We start from the raw sequence: 8,971 nt of genomic DNA, 5'->3' as shown, positions 1-8,971 counted from the left end.
TCAACCAGGGAAGGATATTGAATCTCCCTCTCTTGCTACCTTGACTACATCAACAGTATATTCCAGATTTCCCATTTTCTCATCCATGCATGCATGCTGAAGTACTTCTGTGCATTAAATTGGACAACCAGTCATACTGGATGAACATCTGATCCTGCTATTCATTCTTTTGATTCCCTTTTGGTTTGATAGGAGAGTAATGGCAGACACTCATGTCAATCAACTTTAAAGAGTTACACACCTCAGACCAGAAGATTTTATCTAGTTTCATGATATTTCTGAATGTTGGTCCCCTCCCATTCCATCCCATACATGCTGCATGCCACTGTCTCTTGTCTTTTTAAATTTTGCTCTTCTAATGTGAACAGTAACACTTTGAAGCACCCACCCTTGTAATATACATCTCATGGTCAAACCTCTTAGTTTCTGGTCGAATCATGAAATTTGTTCAGATCAAATCCTGGGAGCAATCAGGGGAAAATTTGAATAAAGAGACATGTAAGATTTTTATGTAAGAAATATTCCTGGGAAAGGAAGAAGAATTACGTATCTAAACCCTAATATGAGATATAATTAATGTTGTACATCTCTCAAGATAATCTAAGATGTCGTATAATAAATCCGGATGCAGTTTGAGCTCTTGGAGCCGTCGGATAATGAATCCTGATGCAGTTTGGCTCACTCCGCGAGCTTCGTTCCCTGTGGGTGGCTGCTGCAACCAACACCCCCTTCCAAATCACCCCCACATTTGCGCAGAATTAGACTCACATACATTGCAGAATCATATTAAAATTTTAGGTTAGGTTGTATTCCATTTCTTCATTGAACATGATTAGTCTATGGAACCCTTATCAGTCAAACAGAAATTAAATCAAACTCAAGCAGTATTGGATTAGAGTTTCAGACTTGTACCTAATTTCATAAATTTTCTGTCATCATTTAAATGAGAGGAGCTACATTCCATCCTGAATAATGAACCACACAGAGACCAAAAGGACAAGAATTAATTTCCATTAAAGAAGTTGAGCTGTACATCTTGAGACACCTTGTAGTTATGTTCAGATTGAAACAAATTACTCCTGCAAATTGATTAATGACGAAGGAAGGAATATCCTCATCAACAAGATTCCAATAAGGTATGGTTTGCATATCATATATATACTGCAATTGCAGTCATGTGGCTTAAAGCATTTCCAGCTAAAATTATTCCAATTTATGCTTCTTTTAGAGTGGAAGGACCATATGAAGCATAATGAAATCCAAGAAAGCTCCAATCACCATAGTTGTTCTTTCTTCTTTCTCTATCAATTCAAAATTTTATTCAAAAACGTTTTTTCTATCTTAGCCTACCTGCTTATCAGCTAAGCAAATGTAATTACAGATAATAACTAGCCAATAAATTAACTTTGTCTAGAAAGAAAATTTCAAGAGAATCCTGATTTCTTTTCAAATCTTTCACACGGAGCCTGAAAACGAAATGGGTTCAACAGAGAAGATCAATTATTGTTAGGAACTCAGAATAAGAAGTAGAAATGGACCTTTCTTCATTCCAATCTATTATTATCTGACCCTGCAGCTACTATTTTGGATTACTATGGTCAGAACTTTCAGCCTAGTTGTTATAAATTACTAATACACAAAGGTAACCACTTTGTCTCTTCTCCTTTCTCACAAGCATTTTAATTTTAATATAGTAACAGCAAATAGAACAATATGTCTTCCTAATTAGGCATCTGCCAATTATACCAAGGAAGGGTAGGCATTGGCCAACCAAACCCTGTTACTCAAATCATTTTGTTCACATAAATTAATGGGTTTAAAAATTAAATATGCATGAATAGATCTGTTAAGCATATGGCTTTTTGAAAACTGGGCCAGGATTGGCCTCCATAGATTCTAATTTAAATTGAACTAAGTCAAAATTTCAGGTATAGAATACTAAAAGGACATTTTTCAGTTCTATTTTTTTCCCCTTCTGGTAAAAATGTTGAAATTTTATTTCTAGTAGGAAAAGTTCTTGGTATTTTTTTCTCAGTAAAAAATTCTTTGTTTTCTGTTTTGAGTTATAAGATATAAAAATACATGAATCTTAAAAAAATCCAGTTAATAGTTGAATTCAAATCCAGTTTTTACTCCAAATTAATGGTGTTTATATATGTGACTCACTTAAAATTGGCAAAAAATCTAGTTGACTCCCTACCATATGTAAGATAAATTTCTAATCAAATCACCTACAATCATTAATTTATAAATGTGTATTCAATACAAAATTTGGTAGCGTAAAATATCTGGTAAATTAATGGCCACCACCCAAAAGAAAAAGAAAAAGAAAAAGAACAAAAGAAATCTAAGATGAAATTTGCGGAGAACCCAGAAAAGATTTCAGGTGAAACTGATAATTTTCTTACCTTTTTCTTTCGAGTTTTATTGGTTTTCTTTCAATCTGTAATCCTCTGCTTTGCTGCAGAACAAGACTACCAGATATACAAAACTCTTACAAAATATATAAACATGATCTGTATGTATAATGATCTACAGTTAATAAGATGAAGCATCACAACTCCATCCGTTCATCTTTGATCAATAACAACTTCACCATCAATCAGGGGAGAAACCCAGAAAAAAAGAAAGAAATTCTGGTCTTCAGCAGGATTGGATCTTCTGCTTCATTATCCCCATCGATCAATAGGAAAGATATACACAGAATGTATGTATCATATCGATCTCAATGCTCCTCTGTCTTCTGCTGCTGCTTCACCCTTGAACAAGTAAAGCAAAAGATGGAGAGTGACAGAGAATATTCTCACTCTCTCCGAGACAGAAACAATCTTTCTCTCCCCTGAATCACCCACAACTCAGGAATCGAGAGAGAATGGAGTTTGCAGGAGATCGTAAGGAGCCCATAATGCATCCAATGGGCAAGGTCGATTAGTATCGAGTCTAACCCATGGCTTACCTTTTCCACTCCAGTGCAAAAGACTCACCGGACCTGGATGCAGATCTCTACAAAGTCCCCAGAAATTATCGCCGCCGAGGCCGTGTTGGTTCCACCGGTGATCTACAGGGGCAATATTTCCGGCAAAGACAAGCAGAAAAGGAGGCAAAGAACCCAATTCATAAATCCTCATTCGCTTCTGCAACTCCATCCATTCCACAATCTTTGTAGTGTAATCTCCTTCACGCCATCTTTCGAGATCTATAACCATGACCCCAGTATTAAAGTAACAAGCTTTACGACCCGCAAAGATCATGGAGAGAGATGGGTTAGCCCAGAAGGTTGGAGTGAAGTAAGTTGTGAAATTTGCACTGCAATACTCTGGAGCTGCCAAAACAGACTGATCACCAAGTGGGGTTGCAGCGAGTTTGGCGATGTCGTCGACGAGGATGAGATCCGAGTCAAGGTAAACAACTCGCCGGACGCAGTGAGGTAAGAGATTAGCAAGATAATTGCGAGCGTAGTTTAGTGGGCAATCCAGCGCAGCACGAATTGAGGTAGAGATGAGACCTGCAACGGGAGAATCGTCGAAGGTGTAAACATGGAACTTCAAGTAGGGGAAGGATTTGGCAATGGTGCTTCGGAGGTCAGCGGCGGCGCCGGCAGAGACAGAGGCGACGAAATGGAAGGCGACGTTTTGTGGGCAAGAAGAGTGTTGAACAACTGATAAGATGGCGGCCATGGATCCTCTCAGGTAAGCTGCATCAAGGGTCATTGCTACGTGAACAGTATGATCAGAGCAAATATAGGATCCTTCATGGTCTTCGGTGGAGTTAGCTTCTGGGATTTGAGGACATTCTGGAGAATTGTAAAACTCAGGGGCTTCTCTGAAGTTGGGTGAAGCAGAAGCAGAAGCAGAAGAAATGGTGATTAATGAAAGTGTGAAGCTTAATGTAAGATTCAGAACATAGAAGATGTGATTGACTGGTTTGGGCATGTTTCAGTTCTGCTTTAGCTTCACCTAGTGGTTCAAAGAAGAAGAAGAAGAAGAAGAAGAAGAAGAAGAAGTGAGAAGAGGGAGGGAAAGAGGGTTGATTTGTTCTTGAACTTCTGATGATGTAGTTTTTAAGTAGTTTTCCTTCGAATCTACGTTCGAAGGAGTACAGAAAAAGGGAGACTAGGAAAGCTACCTGGAAGTCGTGTGAATTATATTTTTTTAATACTTTTTTTTTTTGGGGTACACTTTTCCTTATTAGTTTGAATCAATCCTTAGATTCAACAGAGTCTCAAATTAAATTTCTCCCTTGTAATTTCTGTCCTTTAAATTTCATGATTTTCATCATCATTAATTAAAGTGACGCGTTTACCCAAAAAGTTTTGGAGTCCGGATCATCAACTCATGGATGAGAAAATTTCGAAAATGTAAAAATTCTAGGTTTTTCTCATGTAAAAAAGATAAGTTTGTTTTAAATCCAACACTTGTCAAGCATCTTGAATTAATAGAATATTTGCTCTCCAAGTAGGTAGAGGATTCAGGCTTGTCAGTATTTTGATTCTTAAAATCAAATTAGAAAAATGTCTAGTGCATTACGATTTAAAATCACATGGGAGATACATTAAATAAAGACGTCACACGAGACCATAGAAAAATTGTTCAGTTGGTAATGATCGGCACATTTCAGTGAAAAGATTACGGTTTCAACACTCCATATGTAAAGGCCTCACCCTTTAATAAACCTACTAGTTTCAAAAAAAAAGAAGAAAAGAAAATGTCATACATGATTTTACCTCCATATTCTAACATCAGGGTTTCGATGGGTGATTTCAAATCTAACAATCCGACATAAGTGAGCTTTACCTAGGGGCAGGAATTGGCTTTTAGTTATATATAGTGGGATCCAGATCCTCTCCACCCAAGCGGCCTATCCCAGATGTTGGCGCTGGGGGGGGAGGGGGGAGATGGACAATTTGGTGGAGAGAATTTATGTACTATACAATGTGTTTTAGATGACATTAGGGTTCAAATCTAACAATCCGACATAAGTGAGCTTTACCTAGGGGCGGGAATTGGCTCCTAATTATATATAGTGGGATCCAGATCCTCTCCACCCAAGCGCCATGTCCCAGATGTTGGCACTAAGGGGAGAGGGAAGATGGGCAATTGGGTGGAGAGAATTTACGCACTATACAATGCGCAGGACTGTCAAGCCGAATTTTGGATCGTCGAATCCAAAATTTCAGTCGAGATTTCAAGGATTCTAACCATGTAGCAGATGCCTGGCTCAGCACCGCCACTGTCCATTGTAAATCCCTCTATCTTTTTTAATTTTGATCAAAGCAAAACTAATCTTTCTATCTTGAGGGCCATAAGTTTTTCTCCTTACCTAAGTTATCTCTTTTTCATTTTTTCAGAGACGAAGAAGATAGTAGTTTATTGTTCATGGCTCATGATCATGTGTAGGTAGAGCTCGCTTATCCATTACTTCAAATTCTGATGGAAAGGGACACACCAACGGTTGCAGTTACAGGACATTGGAACTCAAGATGCCCAAGGAAAGAAACCATGACTGATAGGTAAGTTGTAATTAGAATTTGATTTTTTCTTTGGAGAGTGGTCAATCTTTTGGGCTTGAGCATACGTACAAGGATGTATTTCTTAAATGGGTTTCTAGAATTTTGTATTATTTCTTATTGACACACTAGCATCTCTTATGTTCCATGTGGGCATTTTGTATTGGAAATCATAACATTAGATTGTGGGCTTATGGTCATAACTCTAATGAGTTAGTTTAGTTGACCAAGATTAATACGTCATAACTAAGGGATTAAAAGTTTATAATTTTTTTGAAGTCGGAATGCTCTCTCTATATTGTTGTAAATATGTTTAAAATTTATTAATATTATTTTATATAAATATCTATTTTAATCGTGTCTTTTATCCATGGTTTTATTTAGTCCCAACATCGGGTTGGGTGGAGTTGATTATATCGTTTATATATAGTAAGGGCCTATATAATATTAATTTGGGTTAAGGTTTGAACCCTGTGCGATGCGAACCGAGCGTAAACCTTGTTGTGACCCTACCATGGTTATATGGATATATATTAATATTAATATTTCTATATGACTTGGGACTTGGATCATAGGCCTTGATCCGGAAGGCCCATTTTGTCATAGGCCCTATTCTGGAAAACCCACTGCTGGTGAAAAGGTGGAGATGCCATTAGAGAGGCACTCTCCTGTAGGGAGGCCAGCTAGATAAGTGCCTTCTTGAAGGGAGTTGAGTTGAAAGGTACCCTCACAAAGAAATGTGTCCTTACCCTTTCACCTTCACAGCCTTTGGGCTCTATATAAACCCATTTTTGTGTTCATTCTTCACACTGGATTTCCACCTCATCTCTCTCTCTCTCTCTCTCTCTCTCTCTCGTTATTATTCTGTTAAGTAGTGAACATAACTGATTACACCTTGAGTAACCTTTTTGGGGTGCAACCTTAATGGTTTGGACTAACTAATCTTGGGGTGAAGATACTTTTAGAACCCGTAATGCACAAATTGGGGTGTCTAAATACCTTAAAGAAAGTATTTCTGATATGTTTCAGTTCTGAAAGAGTATTGTGATTACAACAACAGTTCTAGTGTGCATGTAGAGTTCTCAACCGGTTTCAACATATGTGTAAGTTACTTATCTTTCATCATCGAGCAAACAAAATGATTGACACATGCAACTCCATAAAGAAAATATCATCTTTTAATGTTGAAATTGCAGACACTTCCTCTACCGACACTTTCATTCTCACCAATTTAGTCAATTCCTATCACAAACCCTAGTCCCTCCTTCAATGTGACATGAAAGAGATGGTAGAGACTACAAGTTCTAAGTGTTTGGATATACAAGGAGAAGAGAAGGATCTCCTCTTTTCTTTAATTGGCTCCTCCTTCCATCAAAAGGGTTTTTAAATTAATGCAAAGAACAACCTCCTTCCCCCCATAGGCCCACAAAATGACCAGACCTCACACATGCATGGATGGAACATGAGCCATGTGTTAAGAGTCTCAGTTGATCAGATTGGTTCTGGAACATGAATAATGAGAACCTTGAGGGAGACTGCACAAGTTATTTTCAAAAAAAATTGTGAAATGCTAGATTCATGGTCACTGTCTCCCATGGATTGGTTCATGTGACCTAATTAAGGCTTGCTCTCTTAATACTAATTTGTTTTTCTTTCTCTTCCATGTGTCACTCTCTCTCTTTCATCTGGGTTCTCTTGCTGTTTCATGTAGCTGTAAGGAGACTCAGTTACAGCAATCCCATCCCTATCTTCCTCCCACCATCTACATGTGAATAAAGAAGTCTCTGTCTCCTTTTCTCCCTTCAACCCTTCACTTTAAGCTTTGTAAGGGGTCCTTTGGATTTTGGAAAATGCATTTGTTGGCTTGTGCACCTGTTATATCAATTTTGTCCAGACCACAATTTGAGCGGATCAAAATGAACCAAACTGGGGGCTTGACCCTAGAGGAAGATGAAAGGACCATAGTTGAGGCCCAAGCCGAGGGTTTGTTCTCTCGTTGCAATTGTTGAGACCATAGGGCTTGATCTTTAGCCCCGAAGATAGAAAAGGTGAGAAAAGCTTTGTGTCTCGAGGTCTGACATTCCGTAGTGGTGACAAGATACGTCAAGATTTAGCTACATCCACCCAAGACACTGTTCTAATTGTCAAGCCTGTAGTCCAGGAGATGTCATGTTAGATTCCACTGCCATGTCAGTGTCAGGAGTAGATTGTTAGAACGGTAATATCCGCAATAAAGAGATTATCAGTTTTAAAATCCCAATCTCAGGACAATATCATTTCTACATCTGACTTGATCTATGGAAGTGGTTAGACCGACCCCAACCCACTCTCGCTTTTCAGAACCAGCTTGTGAGAGAACGACCACAGTTCACCCCAATCAAGGAATTAAATGCAGATGTAATTACAACACGTGTTTGCACTAATTCTAAGCGTTAAAACCAATTCAAGCTAATCTCAATGTGATTTCTGATTAGAAAAGCTATAATAAAGAGATTATAATATATTCATGAAAGAGTATCAGTTCATAGCCGTCCACAGACTCACCGACATCAGACCCACACGGTCAGCCACAGCCCCACCAGGAAAATCAGCCCAACGCGCTTGTTCTGCACATGGTATCTCTCTCTCTGTCTCGCACTTCACTTGCTCTCGAGAGCTTTGGGCTTTCCAGCCACCCAAGCATGATTGGTGAGATTAGATCACTATTTTATCTTTCGTCAACAAAGTACCATAACCCTTATTAAAAGGTACAGATGCTGTTGTACGTAAGCGCGTGTTTTCCTCAACTTGAAACTCTTTCTCAACCTTTATGGCTTTATATCTCTAGGGTCTAAGTCTTTCTTTTGTCTTGTAATTCCATGCATAAGTGGACCAGAAAAGTTCTGCATTTTGGAGTTCTGATTGAAGAAACTGGTAGAGGGAAATTCAATGTTTTCAGTTTTCACCAAACATTGATTCCTGAGTTTAAATATTCTGGAAACCCTACTACAAGACACGATGAATTAGAGTCAAAGGGCTTGATTGATTCTACATTGCAGCTGAGAAGGAAGTTTCTTGATTCACTTGCCGTTTCCCTATCTTCTTCCTTCGTTTTTGGTGTTTTTTTTTGTGCAAACTAGGGTCCAAAAGGATTTGGATTTTGAATCCGCCAGAGTTGAATTTCTCACAAATTATTTTTCTTTGACAAAAGGGAAAAGAATATTTTCATTGATAACTTAAACGTACTAGGCTCACATTGTTCGAGATTACTTATTTGGGACCGTTGACCAAAAAATATTAAAACTTGGTCATAGACAAGTGATTCGGGTTCTTCTCCTCTTATCAAATTTGGAGACTTTAGTTTTTTATTTTAAGTAAATTTTCTGTTAAAATTCTTGAGCCTTTGAATTCCAATGGGACTTCAATTTATTATTATTTTCTTTGCAATTGTAAGATAAACAATGTCTTGGGGACCATGTCGAAGTT

The 8,971-nt window shown here is 38.1% G+C and overlaps 1 pseudogene; it reads right to left on the bottom strand.

Moving 5' to 3' along the window:
* Window positions 1-1,831: 1,831 nt before the first annotated feature.
* On the bottom strand, window positions 1,832-4,075 carry LOC149014809 (putative galacturonosyltransferase-like 1 pseudogene; annotated as a pseudogene).
* Window positions 4,076-8,971: the final 4,896 nt, after the last annotated feature.

This window comes from Hakea prostrata, chromosome 5 (assembly GCF_041222555.1).
Source record: "Hakea prostrata isolate BN-2017 chromosome 5, UWA_Hpros_2, whole genome shotgun sequence".
NCBI lineage: Eukaryota > Viridiplantae > Streptophyta > Magnoliopsida > Proteales > Proteaceae > Hakea > Hakea prostrata.
This window is presented reverse-complemented; position numbering and strand designations above follow the sequence as displayed.